General features: G+C 42.8%; 2 long non-coding RNA genes across 3 annotated transcripts; both read left to right on the top strand.

The window, feature by feature from the left end:
• The first annotated feature begins 2,185 nt into the window (after positions 1-2,185).
• On the top strand, positions 2,186-3,925 carry LOC143996380 (uncharacterized). Its single transcript, XR_013277546.1, has 3 exons — positions 2,186-2,788; positions 2,903-3,024; positions 3,705-3,925. It is a non-coding gene; the product is annotated as an uncharacterized LOC143996380 (long non-coding RNA).
• Positions 3,926-8,670: 4,745 nt separating this feature from the next.
• On the top strand, positions 8,671-10,724 carry LOC143996379 (uncharacterized). 2 transcript variants are annotated; one of them, XR_013277545.1, is made up of 4 exons: positions 8,671-9,261; positions 9,376-9,497; positions 10,173-10,431; positions 10,519-10,724. It is a non-coding gene; the product is annotated as an uncharacterized LOC143996379 (long non-coding RNA). The 2 variants fall into 2 exon arrangements; XR_013277544.1 differs by having other exon boundaries at positions 10,173-10,724.
• The last annotated feature ends 1,069 nt before the right edge of the window (positions 10,725-11,793 follow it).

Genomic DNA, 11,793 nt, shown 5'->3' with positions numbered 1-11,793 from the left:
ACCACTTGCTTTGTATTCTTTGGTCTGTAGTTTTATACAGGGGGTAATCCACCGGTTAGGTCACCAAAAACCCTTGAGACTTGAATTTAGTTCTGTTGGTGTTACAAAAACAGCCTTTTGAGCCAATATGACATATTCCCTTGGTCCTTTTGACAAGGAAGCTAGTTTTCTGGTAGCCATATCTTCTGCAAGAAGGGTATCAGAGTTGGCTGCTCTTTCTTGTAAAGAGCTATTACTTAAAGCGGGGTTCCACCCTAAAGTGGAACTTCCGCTCATTGGAACCCCCCTCCGGTGTCACATTTGGCACCTTTCAGGGGGGAGAGGGGTGCAGATACCTGTCTAAGACAGGTATTTGCACCCACTTCCGGGCATAGACTCCCACGGGAGTCTATGCTGTTTCCTGTCCCGGCGCGCTGTCTGCTGGGACACACACGGGTCCCAGAGACAGCGCGGACCATTCCCATTGCGCTGCGAGACTCGTGCAAGCGCAATAGGGAATCGGGAAGTGAAGCCGCAATGCTTCACTTCCTGATTCCCTCACCAAGAATGGCGATGGCAGCAGCCGAGAGCCGAGCGATCGATCGGCCTCGACTGCCGACATCGCTGGACCCTGGGACAGGTGAGTGTCCATTTATTAAAAGTCAGCAGCTGTAGTATTTATAGCTGCTGGCTTTTAATTATTTTTTTAGTATTGGAAGGAACACACTGCTAACAAGAGCAAAAAGGGTGCTGCTCACCCCTATGAATCAGAAAAATAAAACGAATTCCCCCACCAACGGGATTTTTAGGCAGCAATAAACAGTAAGCGTAGCATACTATATAAAAAAGATTACTTTATTGTGTGGTAAAAACATGAGCTTCACCCAGGTATTTAAAATAAAAAGATATAAATAGAACCAAGCTTGTACATACAAAAATTGCAATGACAATTGGGCATACACTAAGCAGACCTAACTATAAATATACTGTATAAGATTAGTAACAGCAAAAATAAATTTATAGTTCTAACGCGTTTCAACCACTAGGGTCTTCTTCAGAGAAAGTCTGTTGATAGAGAGACAAGATACAACTTAATAAATCTATCGAATAGGATTAGTATTAAACATATTCTAGATTTGTCAGTGTAATTACCCAGTATGGTATTGCCGAGAGGTTCATACAAATTATAGTGCTTAATGGTGGAGTTTACCCAGGTTCATGCTTAGACGTCCTTCACAGGTTACAAAAGATATATGGTCCATACATCTCGCCACAGAATCCAGCAGTGGGGTGAGGGTCGGAAGCCCAGAGGCGCGGCTCACGAGCGGTCACACGACAAAACCCTATGCCCCACAAAGGTTGTAGGGAATAGGTGCAAGCGTAGGCAGTCTGCCTGTATGGTAAGTCACGCCTGTGATGAAAATCCCAACATAGTCGCAATTAGACATATATATTTATATATTTGTTTTTTATATTCTATATTATATATATATAGACCCACATATGGGGTATGGAGATATCTTATATATGATTTGTGTGCATATAAAGGGAATATCCCCAGATATCTGTATTCACATCCAAAAAAAAAAAAAAAAAAAAAAAAAAAAAAAAAAAGGGGGGGGGGTGGGGAAGGGGAGGGAAGGGGGGGAAAGAAAAACAAAACTCAAAAGGCAAACACGTATTAAAAAGAAGGAACAGAAACAGCAAACGTGGTTGAAATCAAAAGAAAACAAACGTGAGATGACATGTGATAGGAACAGTGTGTGTGATGACAACCCGATATTGGGTGACTATAGTGAATGAGTGAGTGAATGATGTGCAGGTGAAGTGAATAATGAGGTGAGAAGTGTGGGTGTTGGTGTGATGAAAAAAAAATATTTTTCTGTGATTCATTGTATAATTATGTCATCACTTCATTTTTGCTGTTTGTATATATTCTCTTAGCTATATATTTACTCTGTCTGTCCTTGAATAAAGACGTGCGTATGCACGTCGGGACATGCATGCTATATGTGTATATGTAATAATCGGAAAAAGATGTTATTTTATTCTTGTATTTGGTTAAGCAAATGGCTTCTTTTAGCTAATGGTGTGTTGGGATCGGTCGCCTGTCCCTTTCCCCCCCCCCTTTTTTTTTTTTTTTTTTTTTTTTTTCCTCCCCCCCTTCTACCCACACACCTTCACCCCATCCCTGTTCTGGGGGTCAGGGGAGGTATTGGACAGTAGCGACATATCCCCACATTGACCTGACCCGGGTTTATGCTTGTCCCCCACTTTTATGGTCCCTCCGCACATTGCTTCCAATGCCCTTCCGCTTTTATGTGGAGGAGGTGGTGTGTGGGGGGCTGTTTGCCTCTTTTGCGCGACTCCCCGACAAGGGTAGGAGGGACCCCTGTCTGTGCACATGCAGGGCTCTCTCCACAGATGTCTCCCTATATGACTGGTGCGGGCTGGTCCCGCCCAGCCATTGGAGACACGTATTTCCTTGTCGGTGGCGTCCCTGAACACTTCCGGACGTGCCTCACGTTCGTCTGACCCTTCGTACGGACGGACGTGACGCAATCACGTCGTGCATTTGCGTCGGAAGTGACGTCGTTTCGGGGTCGCTTTACGACCTTCCGGGACGCCGGGGCGTTCACACGAGGTCGACCTGTTTAGGCGGCCAAGCAATAATAGGCGGTTCCAGCCAATGGGTGGGCGGCCATGCCTGTGATGCAATCCCGGGGCACTATATAACACAGTACACTTGGCAGCAAACATCAGCTCCTGTACACAAACAAGGACTCTCGTACCTTTGAATCCCTGGTTGGTAAGTTTGACTATTTGCTAACCTGGCTGACATGCCCCCATTTTACTTAAATAAACTTCTGAAAAACTAGCTTTTCTAACAGCTAGCTCGCTTTATCATTCTATTTATTCTTAGATGGGGGTGCCCCTATGGACTAGGAGTCATTGACCGTATCTGGCACTCTTCCCGGGATAGTTTCCCAGCTACTGTCTCTCCTTTTCCATTTTGGGAATCTTTTGTTCAGCCCAGCTATCCAGGTAACTGTTATCACTTTCAGTATAAACATGGTTTATCACATCTGAATGGTTTTTATTTTTTTTTTTTTTTTTTTTTTATTTTTTTTTTTCTTTTCTGTCACCTTTCACCAGTTCAACATTAGCATTTCCATGCATTTTAATTTTTACCTCTATCCGTCACTAGCACCCCTATGCACTCCTCCCATTGTCACTCTGATTTCCTAACATGTTATCCCTCTAAATTTTTTTCATCACACCAACACCCACACTTCTCACCTCATTATTCACTTCACCTGCACATCATTCACTCACTCATTCACTATAGTCACCCAATATCGGGTTGTCATCACACACACTGTTCCTATCACATGTCATCTCACGTTTGTTTTCTTTTGATTTCAACCACGTTTGCTGTTTCTGTTCCTTCTTTTTAATACGTGTTTGCCTTTTGAGTTTTGTTTTTCTTTCCCCCCCTTCCCTCCCCTTCCCCCCCCCCCCCCCCTTTTTTTTTTTTTTTTTTTTTTTTTTTTTTTGGATGTGAATACAGATATCTGGGGATATTCCCTTTATATGCACACAAATCATATATAAGATATCTCCATACCCCATATGTGGGTCTATATATATATAGTATAGAATATAAAAAACAAATATATAAATATATATGTCTAATTGCGACTATGTTGGGATTTTCATCACAGGCGTGACTTACCATACAGGCAGACTGCCTACGCTTGCACCTATTCCCTACAACCTTTGTGGGGCATAGGGTTTTGTCGTGTGACCGCTCGTGAGCCGCGCCTCTGGGCTTCCGACCCTCACCCCACTGCTGGATTCTGTGGCGAGATGTATGGACCATATATCTTTTGTAACCTGTGAAGGACGTCTAAGCATGAACCTGGGTAAACTCCACCATTAAGCACTATAATTTTGTATGAACCTCTCGGCAATACCATACTGGGTAATTACACTGACAAATCTAGAATATGTTTAATACTAATCCTATTCGATAGATTTATTAAGTTGTATCTTGTCTCTCTATCAACAGACTTTCTCTGAAGAAGACCCTAGTGGTTGAAACGCGTTAGAACTATAAATTTATTTTTGCTGTTACTAATCTTATACAGTATATTTATAGTTAGGTCTGCTTAGTGTATGCCCAATTGTCATTGCAATTTTTGTATGTACAAGCTTGGTTCTATTTATATCTTTTTATTTTAAATACCTGGGTGAAGCTCATGTTTTTACCACACAATAAAGTAATCTTTTTTATATAGTATGCTACGCTTACTGTTTATTGCTGCCTAAAAATCCCGTTGGTGGGGGAATTCGTTTTATTTTTCTGATTCATAGGGGTGAGCAGCACCCTTTTTGCTCTTGTTAGCAGTGTGTTCCTTCCAATACTATTCAAACTAGGTGGTTAAACACCCTTTTTCTTCTCTCGTCTTTCTTCTCTTTTCTCCATTTCTTTCTCTCTCTTATTCACTCTTCTTTCATACTCCTTTTTCTTTCCTTGATCTTCCCTCCCCCGCAATTGAACACTCAAGGGTTTAAACATGAGCTTGACTTAGTAGTATTTTGATGTGATTGAGGTGTATATATATATACTCTGTTTATGTACACAATATGTCCACAGTAAATATGAATATGTTTCAAGGTCATGAATGGGACACTTTGATGTTAGGGTATGAAACTGAGTTTGAGAAGAACGATCGAGCTGACACAGAGATTACCACTCTCACTTTTAAATTGATGAAATTACTTGAGAAAAAATCAGCACTGTTCTGGCACATAAAATCTTTTGATAGATACAACAAGGAGAAAATTAACCCTTTGGGCCTTCGGGTCCAAATCTTTCCCAATGTAGATTCAATTAGTAGTGAATGTAAAACTGAATGGGAGGCAAACTTGAATGCTTGCTCACAGCAAATGATGGTTATCCTCACCAAAGAGTATACCAGGCAAATTGCACTCCTAGACAAGGAGATTTGTATCCTAGAAAAGGCCTTACAACCGTTTGCCTCTCATGCTCTATTTGTGGAATCCCGGACTAAACTCCGTGCTGATTTATCTTTCCACAATAAGAGCATTTTGGGCAAGAAGGAGGCCAAATATTGGAGGGACAAGTTTGCCTTCTCAGAAGGACGGGCATACAAATGGAATACGAATATACCATCTCATAGTAATACTAGTGGGAAAGTGCATCCCGCTACAAGAAATACCACTAAATCTAAAGCCATGCCCAACTCCAATGAAGGAGCTAAATCTATGCAGAAACCTCGGGGGAAATTTAAAAGAAATAGAAGCAATAAGGATTCCCCGGAAGGAAATAGTAAAAAACGTATCACTGACAACATTCCAACAGAAAGTTCAAGTACATATAAGGAATTGCAAGCTATATCACATGCCGTGTTGGCACCATTAGACCCCCCATACACATATTTTGATGAGATGGCCGACCCCGTCCGCAGCAATGGGACATGTAATGAGAGAGGAAGGGAAATCATGCTATCATCTATGGAAGTTAGCCAGAAGGCTGACGTCACCAATACTAATGGGACAAACAGTGGCAAGAATAGGGAAAACCATGTATCCGATTTGGAAACTGGTCAGAACTCTTTAAACCCGAAGCGGGGATTTCCCTCACCCCGACTAAACAAGGGAGTAGGAAACTTGGACGCATTTGTCACACGGATCCAAGCGAATCCTTCAGTGTGATCAACCTTTCGTCCTACGCGCTATCACCAGTGGAAACTGCGGTTCTGGCGCGTGGTTTAACATTTTGCCCACAAGAAAACTGTGATCCCTTTGGGACCATCACAGACATACAACTCTTTGCACGCAGGCTGTTGTTAAAGAGCCTGCACACTAGGAATGCCACTGATATCAATGCCATTGATTACCCTAAACTCAGTATGAGAGAATTTAAGGCCTTGAGAGATCTGACACTTCTATACGAGGAAAACAATACTCTGGACCTCATAGACCAGATAGATCTGGATATGCTATTGGATATAACGAATGAACCCCCCAACACCCCTGGGTCTATGGTCAAAAAACCCTCAGGTAAATTTCCACCTCTAAGCCTAAACTCAAATATTGATACATTTGTTAAACAAGTATCTAGGGATATCCGCAAATTGCCATCCAGGAAATCTCACCCTAACAACTTAAATGTAGAAGAAATAAAAGCTCTTCACATGCTGACAAACAACGTCAACATCACAATAAAACCCTCTGACAAGGGGGGCAATGTTGTCCTTATGGACAACTCAAATTATGTACGCATGTGCCAAGAGATTCTAGACAACAAAGAATGGTATAGGACTATCCCGAGTACATTAATACAGACTTTTTACAACAAATTCTATAAGTTAATAGATGCAGCCTTGGCTCAGGGTGGCATCACAAAGGACCAACATGCCTTTATTGGAATCAAATACCCTAAGGCTGCCACCTTTTATAGTTTACCAAAGATCCACAAATGCCAAACAAGACCTCCTGGCCGGCCGATCGTTTCAGGGAAAGGGGGAATAACTGAAAATCTCAGTAAAGTCATTGATTCATTTCTACAGCCATTTGTTTTGAGTATGCCCTCATATGTGAAGGATACAACGCATCTACTACAAACCATTGAGAACCATACCTTAACTACTAACTCCATCTTAGTGGCAATTGATGTGGAGGCACTGTATAGCTCGATCCCACATGAGAAGGGGATCAAGGCTATACAAAATCTACTCCAACTGAGTGGGAGATATAAATTCGAAGTCAACGAATTTATAGTGGACGGACTTGATTACATCCTACATCACAACTTCTTCCTATTCAATGACTCCCACTACCTCCAGGTGCAGGGCGTGGCCATGGGCACTTGTTGTGCCCCGGCCTACGCCAACCTGTACCTGGGGGAGTGGGAGAAGTCCCTCCTGGATGACGAGGGCCTCCTCGAATACACGCGCCACATTGCTATGTGGCGGCGGTATATCGATGACGTCCTCGTCATCTGGGAGGGATCGGAGGTTGCCCTGTTGGAATTTATGTCCTGTATGAACATAAACACATATAATCTCAAGTTTACTGTGACATATGACACTCAGAGCATTACGTTCTTAGATGTCACTATAGGACGCACCCCAGATAATTCCATTTTCACCTCTCTATACCGAAAAAGCACTGCCGGCAACACGGTACTGCACGCAGATAGCTTTCACCCTGTGGCCCTAAAACGGTCTATACCCTACGGCCAATATCTCCGCCTCCGTAGAAACTGTTCTAATGACAGTCTCTTTAAAGAAGAGGCACAGAAACTTCAGACTAGATTCCTTGCGCGAGGATATAGTCGCTCCTGCCTTCGCAGGGCTTACAACAAAGTTGCAGTGTTACCACGCAGGGACCTCTTGTTCTCTAAAAAGGAACGTAGTGACCCTACAGCGGACTCACTGAGGATCATTATGCGCTTCAGTAAACAACACAATATTATTTTGGGTATCATCCAAAAATACTGGTCGATCTTAAAAGACGATCCTAAGATCGGCTGTCTGGTTCCAGCACGCCCCCTTATCTCTTTCAAAAGGGCCTCTTCACTATACGATAAACTGGTGCAGAGCGAATATAGGAATGAGAACAAAAGGTCCAAACACTGCTCAGTTCTCGGCTCCTTCCCTTGCAATCACTGCTCATGTTGTAAATATATTAGACGTGATAAAACCTTCTGTCTACCAAACGGTGCCAACTTTCGACCCACACACTTCGTGAATTGTCAGACACGGGGTGTGGTTTACTTCTTAGAATGCGAGTGTGGGGCGTACTACGTAGGCAAAACAAAACAGGAATTCCATCGCCGAATGTCTAAACATGTGTACAGCATGGAAATTGGCAACTATTACCTGCCGATTGGACGTCACGTTGTGCAAATACACAACTATAGAATGCCTAAGTTTACATTTACAGCCCTGGACCGTATACACATACCTGCTCGGGGGGGGCGACTGGAATAAGACCCTATTACAACGGGAACAGAGGTGGATACATAAATTGGATGCCACCTCTTTCCCAGGCCTGAACGAATCGGTCTCTTTTGCTCCCTTCCTAAAGGGGTTCTCCTCAGGGAGGACACAGTAGATACCGGGTATACCTGCCCCCTTTCTTTGTGAGCCCGTTCTCCTTTATGTTCCCTCTTTTTCTCCTCTCTAACTCTTTAGTAAGTGTCTAGGAACACCCCCTGACCATGCCCCTCTCATAAATTGTTGATAATCTCTAATTATTATGATTACAACCAAACAGGGTACCATGGTATAGTGTTCGCAATTGAACACCATATTTTTCTGTGATTCATTGTATAATTATGTCATCACTTCATTTTTGCTGTTTGTATATATTCTCTTAGCTATATATTTACTCTGTCTGTCCTTGAATAAAGACGTGCGTATGCACGTCGGGACATGCATGCTATATGTGTATATGTAATAATCGGAAAAAGATGTTATTTTATTCTTGTATTTGGTTAAGCAAATGGCTTCTTTTAGCTAATGGTGTGTTGGGATCGGTCGCCTGTCCCTTTCCCCCCCCCCCCCCTTTTTTTTTTTTTTTTTTTTTTTTTTCCTCCCCCCCTTCTACCCACACACCTTCACCCCATCCCTGTTCTGGGGGTCAGGGGAGGTATTGGACAGTAGCGACATATCCCCACATTGACCTGACCCGGGTTTATGCTTGTCCCCCACTTTTATGGTCCCTCCGCACATTGCTTCCAATGCCCTTCCGCTTTTATGTGGAGGAGGTGGTGTGTGGGGGGCTGTTTGCCTCTTTTGCGCGACTCCCCGACAAGGGTAGGAGGGACCCCTGTCTGTGCACATGCAGGGCTCTCTCCACAGATGTCTCCCTATATGACTGGTGCGGGCTGGTCCCGCCCAGCCATTGGAGACACGTATTTCCTTGTCGGTGGCGTCCCTGAACACTTCCGGACGTGCCTCACGTTCGTCTGACCCTTCGTACGGACGGACGTGACGCAATCACGTCGTGCATTTGCGTCGGAAGTGACGTCGTTTCGGGGTCGCTTTACGACCTTCCGGGACGCCGGGGCGTTCACACGAGGTCGACCTGTTTAGGCGGCCAAGCAATAATAGGCGGTTCCAGCCAATGGGTGGGCGGCCATGCCTGTGATGCAATCCCGGGGCACTATATAACACAGTACACTTGGCAGCAAACATCAGCTCCTGTACACAAACAAGGACTCTCGTACCTTTGAATCCCTGGTTGGTAAGTTTGACTATTTGCTAACCTGGCTGACATGCCCCCATTTTACTTAAATAAACTTCTGAAAAACTAGCTTTTCTAACAGCTAGCTCGCTTTATCATTCTATTTATTCTTAGATGGGGGTGCCCCTATGGACTAGGAGTCATTGACCGTATCTGGCACTCTTCCCGGGATAGTTTCCCAGCTACTGTCTCTCCTTTTCCATTTTGGGAATCTTTTGTTCAGCCCAGCTATCCAGGTAACTGTTATCACTTTCAGTATAAACATGGTTTATCACATCTGAATGGTTTTTATTTTTTTTTTTTTTATTTTTTTTTTTTTTTTCTTTTCTGTCACCTTTCACCAGTTCAACATTAGCATTTCCATGCATTTTCATTTTTACCTCTATCCGTCACTAGCACCCCTATGCACTCCTCCCATTGTCACTCTGATTTCCTAACATGTTATCCCTCTAAATTTTTTTCATCACACCAACACCCACACTTCTCACCTCATTATTCACTTCACCTGCACATCATTCACTCACTCATTCACTATAGTCACCCAATATCGGGTTGTCATCACACACACTGTTCCTATCACATGTCATCTCACGTTTGTTTTCTTTTGATTTCAACCACATTTGCTGTTTCTGTTCCTTCTTTTTAATACGTGTTTGCCTTTTGAGTTTTGTTTTTCTTTCCCCCCCTTCCCTCCCCTTCCCCCCCCCCCCCCCCCCTTTTTTTTTTTTTTTTTTTTTTTTTTTGGATGTGAATACAGATATCTGGGGATATTCCCTTTATATGCACACAAATCATATATAAGATATCTCCATACCCCATATGTGGGTCTATATATATATAATATAGAATATAAAAAACAAATATATAAATATATATGTCTAATTGCGACTATGTTGGGATTTTCATCACAGGCGTGACTTACCATACAGGCAGACTGCCTACGCTTGCACCTATTCCCTACAACCTTTGTGGGGCATAGGGTTTTGTCGTGTGACCGCTCGTGAGCCGCGCCTCTGGGCTTCCGACCCTCACCCCACTGCTGGATTCTGTGGCGAGATGTATGGACCATATATCTTTTGTAACCTGTGAAGGACGTCTAAGCATGAACCTGGGTAAACTCCACCATTAAGCACTATAATTTGTATGAACCTCTCGGCAATACCATACTGGGTAATTACACTGACAAATCTAGAATATGTTTAATACTAATCCTATTCGATAGATTTATTAAGTTGTATCTTGTCTCTCTATCAACAGACTTTCTCTGAAGAAGACCCTAGTGGTTGAAACGCGTTAGAACTATAAATTTATTTTTGCTGTTACTAATCTTATACAGTATATTTATAGTTAGGTCTGCTTAGTGTATGCCCAATTGTCATTGCAATTTTTGTATGTACAAGCTTGGTTCTATTTATATCTTTTTATTTTAAATACCTGGGTGAAGCTCATGTTTTTACCACACAATAAAGTAATCTTTTTTATATAGTATGCTACGCTTACTGTTTATTTCTTAATTATTTTTTTTTTCCAGTGGAATCCCTCTTTAATTATTCACAAGGATAGGGCAGCGTCCTCATTTTAACTTTCTACCGAAGGTAGTATCAGGTTTTCATCTAAACCAGTCCTAAAAAAGGACAAGAAGCAGCCGAGAGCCGAGCGATCTATCGGCCTTGGCTGCCGACATCGCTGGACCCTGGGACAGGTGAGTGTCCATTTATTAAAAGTCAGCAGCTGTAGTATTTATAGCTGCTGGCTTTTAATATTTTTTTCCAGTGGAATCCCTCTTTAATTATTCACAAGGATAGGGCAGCGTCCTCATTCTAACTTTCTACCGAAGGTAATATCAGATTTTCATCTAAACCAGTCCTAAAAAAGGACAAGCAGCATCAAAATCTACTATTTCTAAGTGGATTCGACAAGTAAGTGTTCAAACTTATGGTTTAGGAGAAGGATTCCACCTTTTCAAATCAAAGTGCACTCCATCAGGGCTGTTAGTGCTTCATGGGCAGTGCATTACCAAGCCTCCATGGCTCAAATCGGCAAGGCCGCAATTTGGTCTTCAGTCCATACATTTACCAGATTCTATCAGGTGGATATGAAAAGGCATGAAGATATCACCTTTGGGAGCAGTGTGCTGCATGAGCAGTATAGGTCCTCAGGTCTGATAACGCCCTACCTTTGTTTGTGTCTCCCTCCCCTCAGATAGCATTGCTCTGGGACATCCCACATAGTTACTACTATGGCGCTGTGTCCCGTCATGTACGATAAAGAAAATAGGATTTTTATAACAGCTTACCTATAAAATCCTTTTCTTGGAGTACATCACAGGACACAGAGGTCCCTCCCCTCTTTGGATACACGTATATAGCTTTGCTACAAAAACTGAGGTACTCCCAGTAATGGGAGGGGTTATATAGTGAGTGAACTTCTTGTCTTAGGGTGTGCCAGTGTCCATCACCTAAAGGTGGCCTATATAACCCGCATAGTTACTACTATTGCTCTGTGTCCAGTGATGTACTCCAAGAAAAGGAT

The sequence above is a fragment of the Lithobates pipiens genome, unplaced genomic scaffold (genome assembly GCF_037356315.1).
Source record: "Lithobates pipiens isolate NorthernLeopardFrog02 unplaced genomic scaffold, aLitPip1_a1.2 Scaffold_19, whole genome shotgun sequence".
Lineage (NCBI taxonomy): Eukaryota > Metazoa > Chordata > Amphibia > Anura > Ranidae > Lithobates > Lithobates pipiens.
Note: the sequence above shows the minus strand (reverse complement) of the source record. Positions and strands in the feature narration are given on the sequence as shown.